At 44.3% G+C, this 13091-nt stretch overlaps 1 protein-coding gene and 1 non-coding gene across 2 annotated transcripts in view; one reads left to right on the forward strand and one right to left on the reverse strand.

Moving 5' to 3' along the window:
• Positions 1-3256: 3256 nt before the first annotated feature.
• On the reverse strand, positions 3257-3328 carry TRNAD-GUC (transfer RNA aspartic acid (anticodon GUC)). The gene has a single exon. It is a non-coding gene; the product is annotated as a tRNA-Asp (tRNA).
• Positions 3329-4831: 1503 nt separating this feature from the next.
• LOC123771595 (DBH-like monooxygenase protein 1) overlaps positions 4832-13091 on the forward strand; it is a 92597-nt gene continuing 84337 nt past the window's right edge. Inside the window, exon 1 of the mRNA XM_069313648.1 lies at positions 4832-5115. The gene's annotated coding sequence lies outside the window, so the exon portion shown is untranslated. The remainder of the gene's footprint in view (positions 5116-13091) is intronic.

Here is a 13091-nt window from a genome sequence, read left to right on the forward strand (position 1 = left end):
TTTGCAGTTGAAGGCGCAGTACAAAAGGTGACTAGGATGCCTTTGCAGCTTCGACCACTTTTTGCACGTGAATGCCAACATTGCAACATTTTAAATTGCGTGGGAAACAACAGAGTTTCATCGCAAGAGTTTCAAGAACGAACCAGAAATGCTGACAGTTTTTCATTGATCTAATGAGTGGAGTTTCTAAGCGCTATTTATAATACCTAGGCTCATAAAATGATGTAATAGAAGCGAGTAATAATCTTGTATATCTGCTTCATTACACACAGAAATCACAATAGCGTGATGATTAAGGCAACGTCTGGGATCCTCTCGGACGCAGGTTCGAATCTTCGTCTCGGCCCTTGTGGATTTGTTCAGTGTATATCTCTGTTTACTGGACAAGTTTTTTGTTTAAATTTATCTGGACTTTGTGGGCGTCCAGCACGCTGGATACAGCTGACACCTCCCGGTGTAACACTAGAATTATTCAGTGTCTGTGCTACAAGTATCACCACTTTGTTCCCCCTGGAACAGGAAAACAGGATGAAAGGTTGTGGCCTCCTGGTATCCTACATCCTTCCCATCCCTCCCTCCCTCCGCGGCTCACCCGACAGGAAACGACAGTTCTCACAATTAACATCCTTGCTCTAATACGCTTTTTTACACAGGTCTATGGTAGTTAATTTGTGGCTGACTTTTTATTTTATTTGCACGAACGTCAATAGATTATATGTGTCCAGGTACACGGGGGTTGCCACCAATCTGCTTACTTCCTCAATAACGCCGCCGATGACAGCCATTGTGTGACCTTAAATTCACACACAAGTGGCTTGGGACCCGCAAAATCAACCTCCCATTTTCCTAAAATACTGTTCTGGTCCTAAGCAAAAATACACCTTCCAAACCAGCAATTCAGCGTTGAATTATGAAAATAAATATAATTCTTCTGGGGAGCCCCTCCGTTCGTCAGCCCGGATTGCCAGGCCCGTAACACAGCCGAGCCTCCCGGTAATTGTGTCGGTGCTCTCACGAACGCCTGTAGTACTCTCACGAACGCCTGTAGTACTCTCACGAACGCGTGGAGTACAGTGAAGCACTGTTGTCATATAACAGAAGGTGTCAAGCTGATGGTCCAGCTTAGGTATGGTAATAATCTACTCTCCACACTACTGTCATTCGATCAGTTCAAGGACTAAGAGTATCGTTCACTACAGATACATTTCCTTTACATCTACTCATCCACCCGATACATTTTTTGTTGTCCTTCATGTTGACAGCCACATAATTATCCCTCAGCCCACAAAAAATATTCCCTCACCATCCGCTGCTGGCCTGGCCTGAGACCGACGCAGTAGTCGGAATTCACTTAAGCTGCACCGTAAATATGAGCCATGCGGGGCTTGTTTTGATCAATTTAGATAAGCTACAGAAAGACAAACAGATGCTAACCTCGACAGACACCGGAGTGGGCCCGCTCCCGTCTCGTCCCACAGACAGGTAAGCTGGAGCCTATACGGAAGGCTCCACACCTTATAAGTCATACAAAGTAAGCGGCTTGTATTATAAGTATCTCTGGAGGAGTTTACATTACTAAGCGATATAAACCTCTTCAAAAGTTAACCGTATAACCAAATCTATACGTCCACTCTACATCATTATGTGATAAAATGGGGGACACAATAAAGAATTTAGAGGTAACTCCTTATTTTCTTCAGAAAGATCTACTATCTGAAATCTTAGCCAAGTATTCCTAGAGTGTCCGCTGCAGGTAATGGATGAAACTGACTGTAATCATTCCCGCCTCCCTCCTCTGGATGGGTTTAGGTTGCATGATGGGCAAACTAACGTAGTGTTTCTAACTCAACAAATGCAAATTGCTGAGTTTAAAGATCATGTGGGTTCAGTATTTAAACCAATAATGTGATACTAACCAGGATGGGAATGGGGTCCACTACTACTCACAGGATGGGTATGGGGTCCACTACTACTCACAGGATGGGTATGGGGTCCACTACTACTCACAGGATAGGTATGGGGTCCACTACTACTCACAGTATGGGGTCCACTACCACTTACAGGATGGGTATGGGGTCCAAGACCACTTACAGTATGAGTATGGGGTCCACTACCACTCACAGTATGGGTATGGGGTCCACTACCACTCACAGTATGGGTATGGGGTCCACTACCACTCACAGGATGGGTATGGGGTCCACTACCACTCACAGTAGGGGTATGGGGTCCACTACCACTCACAGTATGGGTATGGGGTCCACTACTACTCACAGGATTGGTATGGGGTCCACTACCACTCACAGGATGGGTATGGGGTCCACTACCACTCACAGTATGGGTATGGGGTCCACTACTACTCACAGGATTGGTATGGGGTCCACTACCACTCACAGGATGGGTATGGGGTCCACTACCACTCACAGTATGGGTATGGGGTCCACTACCACTCACAGGATGGGTATGGGGTCCACTACCACTCACAGTATGGGTATGGGGTCCACTACCACTCACAGTAAGGGTATGGGGTCCACTACCACCCACAGTATAGGTATGGAGTCCACTACCACTCACAGTAAGGGTATGGGGTCCACTACCACTCACAGTATGGGTATGGGGTCCACTACCACTCACAGTATGGGTATGGGGTCCACTACCACTCACAGGATGGGTATGGGGTCCACTACCACTCACAGTATAGGTAAGGGGTCCACTACCACTCACAGTAAGGGTATGGGGTTCACTACCACTCACAGTATGGGTATGGGGTCCACTACCACTCACAGTATGGGTATGGGGTCCACTACCACTCACAGTATAGGTATGGGGTCCACTACCACTCACAGTAAGGGTATGGGGTTCACTACCACTCACAGTATAGGTATGGGGTCCACTACCACTCACAGTATAGGTATGGGGTTCACTACCACTCACAGTATAGGTATGGGGTCCACTACCACTCACAGTATAGGTATGGGGTCCACTAATACTTACATTATGGGTACCTGGTTGATACCTGGTTGATGGGGTTCTGGGAGTTCTTCTACTCCCCAAGCCCGGCCCGAGGCCAGGCTCGACTTGTGAGAGTTTGGTCCACCAGGCTGTTGCTTATGGTTCGTATGGGTATGGTTCACCTTAAGATTTCTCCAAGTTGGGGAAAGAAAACATATTTGGCTTCTTATTTCAAGTAATTTAAGTGAGACAATAAGATACATCTTAAAAGAATGGCTAAGGACATTTCTACCCTCCAAAACATTTTCTCCCCGGCGGGGAATCGAACCCCGGTCTCCCGCGTGACAGGCGGGGATACTCACCACTATACTACCGAGGAATGTAACTCTGGTACATATTTAGTGCTAGATGAACAGAGGCATCAGGTGAAAGAAATCGTTGTCCAAATTCTTCTGTTCTACCGCGGGAATCGAGTCTCTAGAACCCTTTGGCTGTGACCTGACCTACAACGTAACAAATGCAATGTACTAAAACTAGCCTCGTGTTCCTTTAGGTCTCAGGGTACCGTTCAGTTAATGAATGAGTCATATGAATTCCTTTAGGTAATTATTTACTATAAAAACTACCCGGGCACCCGAGTACCTCCACCTCCTACCCGGGCAGCGGGCTCCACCGTCCACCCGGGCAGCGGGCTCCACCCACCCGGGCAGCGGGCTCCACCACCCGCCCGGGCAGCGGGCTCCACCGTCCACCCGGGCAGCGGGCTCCACCCACCCGGGCAGCGGGCTCCACCGTCCACCCGGGCAGCGGGCTCCACCACCCGCCCGGGCAGCGGGCTCCACCCACCCACCCGGGCAGCGGGCTCCACCTCCCACCCGGGCAACGGGCTCCACCCACCCACCCGGGTAGCGGGCTCCACCACCCGCCCGGGCAGCGGGCTCCACCCACCCACCCGGGCAGCGGGCTCCACCTCCCACCCGGGCAACGGGCTCCATCCACCCACCCGGGCAGCGGGCTCCACCTCCCACCCGGGCAACGGGCTCCACCGTCCATCCCACTAACATTTACTTATAAAAATAAGCAGTGTCGGGTCCCCTGCCCTTCTACCAACCTCCATCTCCAGAGGCCCGTTAACTAGACTGAGTCAATCTCGTAATTTGATGGTTGAGGGTCATTCCTGGCCAGCTATTCTTGCTTGCTTTAAAAACTACATTAGACCGAACTTGTTCATTATGGAGGAGAAGTCTTTTGATGGATAGAAAGCACAGGTATTTACAAGGAAGAGGAGAGGACGGGGCTTCCCAGCGCCCCCGGCGCACACTCAAACCTACCTCGCCAATTTCTTATCTTCTCAAAGAGTAAATATTATGTTGTGAGTGATGCAATGAGTCCTAGACCCGCGTCTGGCTGGCAGCCTCTCCTCAGGTGGTGAGGGAGTGTGACATGAGGCACTATGAGACTGTGACATGAGGCTGCTTTGCTGCAAATAACTTTGGGGACGCGCCTCTCAAAATCAGCTGTTAAGAGAATTGGAAATGAACGAAGTGTTGTGGAAGTGTATGGTGGCTGGGGGGCCCGGGTGGCCCGCATGGCCCCCGGCGCACGGTCAGAGTTCATTGTGGGGGGATGGGTAGATGGGGGAGGGGGGATAAGGTACCTACTGGGCAATTGTACCCTTTCATCTCTACCTATTTACATATATGTATATATTTCCCCAGCAAGCAAGATTAATTCAGTTGCGATATGTAGCAATATACGTGCGCTGTGAGGCTGCGTGCGGTTGCCTCCTCTCCTTAAGTTTATTATAAGAAACCTTGAAGGAGGATGTTATCGTACATCCTTCCGCCTGTTGCTGGTGGCTGTTTTCCAGAGTAAAGCATCTTGTAGCGGTCGTCCCCCGTGTTCTGCGCCGTCCTCTGTCATATTCTATGGAAATGAGGCTAAGATGTGCCTGACAGAGTGCCAGGTAAAGCGTCGTGAGTGCCAAGGAAGTGCTTGTGTGGCCGGCTAGACTCCTGCAGGAGGCCGTCTTCTGCAGACACAACAAAGACGATCTTTCTTTTTTTTCTTATCACTCGTCGCCGGCACCTGGACGTCTCATGCCTCTCATTAACCATCTTTCGGGATTTCTGCGCCGATGACACCGTGATCAGACGCTTCAGTAAGGTGAGCCACTTGTCTTTATAGTTGAAGGTGAAGGTATTGTTAGTTTGGGGCCGAGTGGTGGATCAAAACTAACTTCGTGTGCTTCACTGAACTTTTTTTTTATGCAGTTTTGTGATACGAAGATCTATTTTAATGCTTTTTGTTATTAAAGTATATTTTTTGTGTAAGTCCCGTTGTCTGTAATTTGGTGTGTAGGATTTTCCGTTTAATATATACCTAATTTAATAAAATTTAGTAATAATAATAATTTATTGACAAATACAATAGTTAGCCATTAAACATTTTCAGTTTTCAATAATATTACATGGAAGAAAACGAGACGTATTTATGGGGAGACATAGTTATTTTCTTAATGTTCTTAATCTTTTCCGCAATATTGTCATTTGATTAAGTAAATCGCACTTAAATTTACTACACATTGATTCATAGAAATATTTAAAAATAATAAAAATAAAATAACCACATCGCTATAGCAACATGTGAACATAAATTATGATCAGGTAAACATATGGCACAATCGAGAATTCCCGGTTCGAATCCCGGACGGGACAGAAATTTATTTTTATTTATTTATATATATACAAGAAGGTACATTGGGATTGTGAGGATACATAGCATAGTAATTACATTCTTGTAAAGCCACCAGTACGCGCAGCGTTTCGGGCAGAAATGGTTGGGCACATTTCCTTTCACCTTCCTTCCTTGTCCTCTCCTTACTATCCTTCTGCTATCCCTTTCCCTCCCTCCCCATACCTAATGTCTAGGCATTTGTCTAAGCATTTCCCTGTGTCTAAGGGACCCTAAGCATCTAAATGTCTAAGCATTTCCCTGTGTTGTCATCTTTGCATCACGTGTAGTAATGACTATGTCAGCACGTAAAGAAATACTTTGTGTGTGTATGCGCACGAGTGAAGGGAATGAATAAGGTGTGTGTGCAGGCATGACAACATTGATACCTGCCCTATATCACAGTTGATAGAGGCACATTACCCATTCCATAGCTCTAGATCAGAGACCGGTCCCTGTTGCAGCAGTGATCCCCGGATCTTGCAACATCATTCATCCGCTCTCATGTCCACTCCCCCACCTGCTACACCTCCACTTCCACCTGCTATCACTCCATCTCGTCTCCACTGGTTGGGCACATTTGGGCCCTCCAGCGCCCCATCCACCTAACCTCCACTTCCTCCTTTCGTCCACAGAAGATAAAGATCGAGAAGTCAATAAATAATAATATTACTTTCCTCCCATTATTCTTCACACGCAGGTCTAATTCCTACTCAAGACGTATCCTCAGTTGATCACTTCACACAATAACACACTAAACTTTTTATGATCAGTTAAATGCACTAATAATCGTCTTTCTTCCGCCTCCACTTGCCAAGTTTCCGTGCAAAATTATAGTTTCAGCAGAATTACAATTGAATAAGTACATTTTCACTATCCTCCTTACTGTCTGAATCACTATAGAATTTTTCCTAAAAACGTTCATTCACACATGTAACCGCAGGTGCCCTCACTCGACACCTACACCTCACACCCCTTGTTACCCTATTGCTTCCTGTTGCAATGAAGTCTAAGCTGTGCAAAACCATGATTTCAGCAAAACTTCCTAAGTATATTCCACTGAACAAAGTGAATTCCTTACTTGTTGTTAAAGATTCGCTACCTGGAACAAAGTTCCAAGTAGCACGGGCTATGGCGAGCCCGTAGGGGAGCTAACCCGAAACACGTTTTTCCCCTAAACACATTTCCGGCCTCACCTGTACCCACCCCTATTGTGTCATGTTTGCAAATCCCATTTTACCATTACAATGTTAGAAGGTCTGAGAGCTTACATGGTCGTAGTCCTATTTTTCCCTACTCGCATTAAAGTAATATATTCTGAAGGGTAGGCGTGGAACCATTACTCGTCCCTGTGAATGTACACACAGCCACAGCACATGAACATTGACTTCTTTACACATCTAGGTAAATGTACACACACAGCCATGGCCCCGTGCACATTGACTTCATTGACTTCATTCTCCTGCCCGAAACGCTTTGCGTAATAGTGGCTTTAGGCATTGTATGTACCAGCTCTCTCTATAAACCTAGCAATTTTTGTAAAAATCTCTTGTATGTATGTACCTTACCTGAATAAACATTTATTTATTATTTATTTATAACTCACCAAATACAAAACCAAGTTGGACAAAATCCAGAGATATATCTTCAGACTAATCCAGAATCTAGAATTCCCCGAATCCATAATTCCAGAATAGGCCCAGAGCTGAAAGATTGGAAAAATGAGAGCGACTAAAGAAATGAAACATAAGAGAGTAGACAGAGGGAAGAAACTATCACCAAGCGACTCGAACACCTGTAGATATTTGGAAACGCAGTAGCCTGTCCAAAAACACAGACGTCAAAAATAATTTCTTAAGTGTCCGATAAGTATCTCTCTCTCTCTCTCTCTCTCTCTCTCTCTCTCTCTCTCTCTCTCTCTCTCTCTCTCTCTCTCTCTCTCTCTCTCTCTCTCTCTCTCTCTCTCTCTCTCTCTCTCCAGAGGAATCAAGCGTGACTACGATAATTAATTTTTGTAATTTATAGAATACCTGAGGAAGTGTACAATAATTGTCAGATCTCTCAACATCTAATGACTACTTTTACCTCTTAAAAATGAGCGTCAATTTGCAATAAATTTGCCATTGTATAATTATCGTATACATTATATCTTTACCTTTGGCAGGTTTTTGTTTCTTGTGTTTTATCTTATATACTTTTGTAGTTATCATGCATCACGTTTATCATGCACCGTATGTTGCATGTATCATATATTTTGTAATGTATCCTGCACCTGTATATCATGCATCATATGTATCATGCACATGTATATCATGCACCTGTATATCATGCAAGGTATATGTAGAGGATCAGTCATCCCTGGTCGTTCAGTATACCTGTCGTTCAGTATACCTGTCGTTCAGTATGCCTGTCGTTCAGTATACCTGTCGTTCAGTATGTCTGTCGTTCAGTATGTCTGTCGTTCAGTATGCCTGTCGTTCAGTATACCTGTCGTTCAGTATACCTGTCGTTCAGTATACCTGTCGTTCAGTATGTCTGTCGTTCAGTATGTGTCGTTCAGTATACCTGTCGTTCAGTATACATGTCGTTCAGTATGTCTGTCGTTCAATATGTCTGTCGTTCAGTATGTGTCGTTCAGTATACCTGTCGTTCAGTATGTCTGTCGTTCAGTATGTGTCGTTCAGTATACCTGTCGTTCAGTATACATGTCGTTCAGTATGCCTGTCGTTCAGTATGTCTGTCGTTCAGTATGTGTCGTTCAGTATACCTGTCGTTCAGTATGTCTGTCGTTCAATATGTCTGTCGTTCAGTATGTGTCGTTCAGTATACCTGTCGTTCAGTATATCTGTCGTTCAGTATACCTGTCGTTCAGTATACATGTCGTTCAGTATACCTGTCGTTCAGTATATCTGTCGTTCAGTATACCTGTCGTTCAGTATACATGTCGTTCAGTATACCTGTCGTTCAGTATACATGTTCAGTATACCTGTCGTTCAATATACCTGTCGTTCAGTATCCCTGTCGTTCAGTATACCTGTCGTTCAGTATACATGTCGTTCAGTATACCTGTCGTTCATTATACCTGTCGTTCAGTATGTCTGTCGTTCAGTATACATGTCGTTCAGTATACATGTTCTTAAAATCTGATGGCTAAAAATCCCCGATTTGTCGTTAAGAATCGTCCTATAATGTCTAGTCTCAATTGGTTAGTTCAAACTTGTTAACAGCCTAATTACTGCACATTCTCAATGAATAATTTTACCGTACTTTTGAATTACGGACAGGAATGTATTTCTTAATTAATACGTTAGCGGATATAATGCACAGCAACATTGTAACAAAATCCATTATAATTTGTTAATATTCAAATTAATAAAATATATTAATTATTTTGCCTGACCATACGATGTTTTGTTGTGACGCGTACGATACTTTGTTGTGGCGCGTCGTGTCTATAGCCGCTGCCAGACACACGATCCGCTGCCGTGATATGAATACCACACATAGCCTGAGTGTAAAGTATATGTATAGATAAAAGCGCGAGTACGACGCCAGCTGAATACATATATACCCTTAATGAGGGTTGTGATCCTATCGTGTGATTGTTTACGGCCATCTGGCGGGGGTTTGTGACACTAATGGTACCAGGCGACTCTATCACACGCGGGTTTATTTAAAGAGTGTAGCTCATGTCGTATTAAAAAGAATATCAGAACTCCTTACTTTGCTGTAAATTAATATATCATTCACTCTTAAGTGCAGTCATAGTATAGTTTGTTATATTAAAAGTTGGTTTATAGGGATATATTCACCGAGAGGTATACCCAGTGCTTTGGTGTACAGTATATATACACTGAAAGTTTACATTATTGGTCTGTAAACCATTGAAATTGAAATTGAAGTAAGTTTATTGAGGTAAAATACACACAAAGGGATGAGATAGCTCAAGCTATTCTCACCCCGTTCAGTACATCGTGTTAATACATACATAGACACACATTACAAACAATAAACATATTACCGAACATGCTGAGAGATAAACATATACATTTCCTCCTTTACACAAGTAAGTAAACTATTGTGGGTGGCCTTAATAACCCTCCAGAGGTTGATAGGTCTTGAAGAACCAAACATAATTGTGCAATATATTCTTACCTTCGACTTGAGCTGATTTTGTGGGCGGCGTTCGAGTGTATGGGTGAAGGGTTTATCTAGTAGCATTTGCTGAGCAGATTTAGAATCGAGATTCAGCTCCTGGGTTCCACCTTTCTCTTGTAGTTAGTTCCAAGTGTTTGGGTGTGGGTCGTGTTTCTTTTGTTATATTTTCAACCACAGACGTGGTCATACATTTAAGATGGTAACCATCTTATGTACAGTTTCTTCCTCCATGGACAGCGTTAAAGATCTGCTAGACATATAGTGATTTATTGAACAATCAACCACATAAGGTGATTGTAGTGTTTTTAAAATGTCCTTTTACACATAATGTGATTAATGTGTGTCTACAAAGGTGAAATGGAATTCTGGTCAGCTTACACATACACGTTCAAGGGAATTCATGTTTTCTCTTTCACAAAGTTGACACATGACGTAGTCGACACTTGGGTTTTGAGAGAGCTACCAGTTCGTCTATATCCCAGGCGTATTCTGATCACTATAACATCACATTGCCGAGTTGTGATGTTACTTAATCACTTATTACAATAATTTCTACTACTGGTCTACTACAGACTGTCTTTGCAAGTATATCAACAGTATCATGCTTTGAGATGCCAACATGTGATGGAATCCAAAGCAATTTGATTTCAAATGTTTTCTTCAGCAGCTAAAACATTCATTCGAATATTGCTGCCCATTTTCTGGGTGTTACTAGGATGCGCCTTCAATGCCAGGAGTGCACTCTGTGAATCATATATATAATTTCACTGCCTTTGTCTTTTTAAAATTCAGTGGCAAGGTATATGCCTACAAGTTGGGTTTGAGTCTTGCTGGGCCAGTCACTGACACGATACAGAGCCGTCGGTGTAGCACTGATACACATCGTTTCCAATAACCTGAGTGCTCTCAGTGATGCTTTTCATCCTTAACTGTTGTAACACTGTAGCATGTACACTATCTACACTGCATTTACGAAATCAGCTGACAGATACCACTTTTTCCATGGATTAATTGGTTGATTAATCATTAATTGAGTTTGATACATATTTGATATTTTAGTGGTGTTAGGTGCCTCGTAAAACTAAAATGCTTAATAATATTTGCCTCTCCTTCAATGGACATCAGGTGAGTGTAGCATATTAGAAATTTAACCTTGAAATTTCATGTGCTGCTGAGGTCTGCTCAGTGCCTTCACGCCGAAAACTACTAATGGATAAAATTCTCTCACTACGGTAGGTAATTTTAACTCCGTACACCCAGCAACCTGCAGACTTTACTGTCCTACTTCGCTAATGTGTTGACTCGAAGTCCTTGAGACACGCGAGCAATGCACACGTAGGAGTCACAGTTGGAGGAACAGCTCGCGTGGGCCTGAGACCCGGTAGTCTAAAAGCAGCAGCAACAGCCTTGTCCTGACAAACCACTGTCAAGGGGCCTCGTTATACATGGGGTCCTCAAGGCCTTTCAGATTGCTTTCATTTCTCCGCGGCTTCAGCAGTTCAATATCACCGTTGTATACTTACCATTCAGCGACGCGCTGGTTGTATATTAGCGTAATGTGATGAATGTGGAGGATGTGTCTGCTGACATGATGCTGCTTGAATGTGATGAATGTGGAGGATGTGTCTGCTGACATGATGCTGCTTGATTATGATCCGGAGTTGTGGCTTCGCGTGTGTCAGTCCATCTCGTGAATTGTTGGGTGTTGTTGGGTGAAGAGCTGTGACCTTTAACGCTATCAAGCAAGGCTCCCTTCTCATGCTCCGTGACTTCCTCTCTCCCATGCTCCGTGGCTACTTTTCACCTATGTTCCGTGACTTACTGGAGCCAACATATTACTCATAAACACTCATCCACCGCCTGAGTGAGTCAGGAGTAACACATCGCTCGCCAGCCAGAGGCTTAAGGCCCGCACAGGAATATCATTGAACTGAATAAAATTGAACTATTAAAGTTGGAAGTACCTTACAGCTGGACTTTGGTCAAGCTGTACTTAAATAGGGTGATCAGCATCTGTCCGCTTGTGTTACCTTGTGTTCAAGAAGTGTGAGGAGTCTGTGGCATCCTGCGAGTGTCTCGAGGTAATATGAGGGTGACCGCTGTCTGCCAAGTGTGTCTCAGGGTGTAGGTAGGAGTGTCAACTTTTGGTGTGGGTAGGAGACCAGAGAGGAAACAAAGGGCCACTGAGTGCAACTGTAGACTGGGATATTTTAGATGCAATTATAGCATAAAATGGGTCGAAGAATCTGGCGCTCACAAGCACATGTAGGTGAGACCATCAAAGTGTGTGTACACACACACACACACACACACACACACACACACACACACACACACACACACACACACACACACACACACACACACACACACACACACAGGGTCCTCCAAGAGGACTTAAACAGGCTGCAGAGATGGTCAGGGAAATGGCTACTGGAGTTTAACACCAGTAAATGTAAAGTTATGGAAATGGGATCAGGTGACAGGAGACCAAAGGGACAGTACACAATGAAGGGGAACAGCCTACCTGTAACGATTCGAGAAAGAGACCTGGGAGTGGATGTGACACCTAATCTAACTCCTGAGGCACATATAAATAGGATAACGACAGCAGCGTACTCTACACTGGCGAAAATTAGAACTTCATTCAGAAACCTAAATGAGGAAGCTTTTAGGGCGCTTTACACTGCCTACGTGAGACCCGTCTTAGAGTATGCCGCGCCATCATGGAGCCCCCACCTGAAGAAACACATAAAGAAACTGGAGAAGGTTCAGAGGTTTGCGACGAGGCTTGTCCCAGAGCTACGAGGGATGGGATATGAAGAGCGGCTGAAGGAACTGAACCTTACGACACTAGAGAAAAGAAGGGAGAGAGGAGATATGATAGGGACATATAAAATACTCAGGGGAATTGACAAAGTGGAAATAGATGAAATGTTCACACGTAATAATAACAGAACTAGGGGACATGGGTGGAAACTGGAAACTCAGATGAGTCACAGAGATGTTAGGAAGTTTTCTTTTAGCGTGAGAGTAGTAGAAAAATGGAATGCACTTGGGGAACAGGTTGTGGAAGCAAATACTATTCATACTTTTAAAACTAGGTATGATAGGGAAATGGGACAGGAGTCATTGCTGTAAACAACCGATAGCTAGAAAGGCGGGATCCAAGAGTCAATGCTCGATCCTGCAAGCACATATAGGTGAGTACATATAGGTGAGTACACACACACACACACACTCAGTGCCTA

Source organism: Procambarus clarkii, chromosome 76 (genome assembly GCF_040958095.1).
Source record: "Procambarus clarkii isolate CNS0578487 chromosome 76, FALCON_Pclarkii_2.0, whole genome shotgun sequence".
NCBI lineage: Eukaryota > Metazoa > Arthropoda > Malacostraca > Decapoda > Cambaridae > Procambarus > Procambarus clarkii.